Consider the following 856-nt stretch of genomic DNA (forward strand, 5'->3'; position numbering starts at 1 on the left):
ACTCTTTCCTTTTCTCACCATATCGTGGGGTTTACTAGTCAAATTCTTGAAGTATATTTGAAATAGTACACGTATTCATATTTGTGGAGTCGTATTTATATGATCCGTATGTTTAGGTTTAAACACACAGTGCACTCCAACAAATTATAATGTTCAAATTTCTATTGGAAATTCAAAACTTCATACTATATTTTTGATAAATTAAGTAACGAATAATAGGACTGCGTCAAAAATTAGCCACTAGTGATAATTAACCCACCAAAGGAAAAACGTCCGAAATCGTTTTTCTAATTATTTTTAAAATGTTTATTTTTTTTATATAATCATTACAATTTTTACAATTTTTAATTACTTTAAACATAAAGTTTACTTTTATAACTTTTAAAGCTTAATAATTATGAAAAATAAATAAATTTAACATTTTAAATAGCATTATGCATTGGAGTAATAATAAAAATAACATAGCATGTCACACTTTTTGATGGTAAATATACAATTGACATTAACATTTATATTGGAGAAGATATTACTATAAATTTACTATTTGTTTCATTTTTTTTCCTTTAAAAATTATCTCAAGTCATAATTGAGTTCACACTATTAATACACCGATTCGAGTTTTTAATTTTAGATTTTTACAGTAAAAAATTCTCAAAAAATGTCTCATTTAACTTTTTCTGTTACAATGAAAAACTCTCAAAAAATATCACATCTTAATTCAAATTAAAAACTCAAATCTGCAAAGTGAACGAGACCTCCCACCCTTCATAAGACCATAAACAACAGTCCAACATGGGAGCCCCACATTTTCACACTAAAGCCGCCCGTGACGTTTTCTCTGCAATACTTTCCATCT

The sequence above is a fragment of the Morus notabilis genome, unplaced genomic scaffold (assembly GCF_000414095.1).
Source record: "Morus notabilis unplaced genomic scaffold, ASM41409v2 Scaffold384, whole genome shotgun sequence".
Taxonomy (NCBI): domain Eukaryota; kingdom Viridiplantae; phylum Streptophyta; class Magnoliopsida; order Rosales; family Moraceae; genus Morus; species Morus notabilis.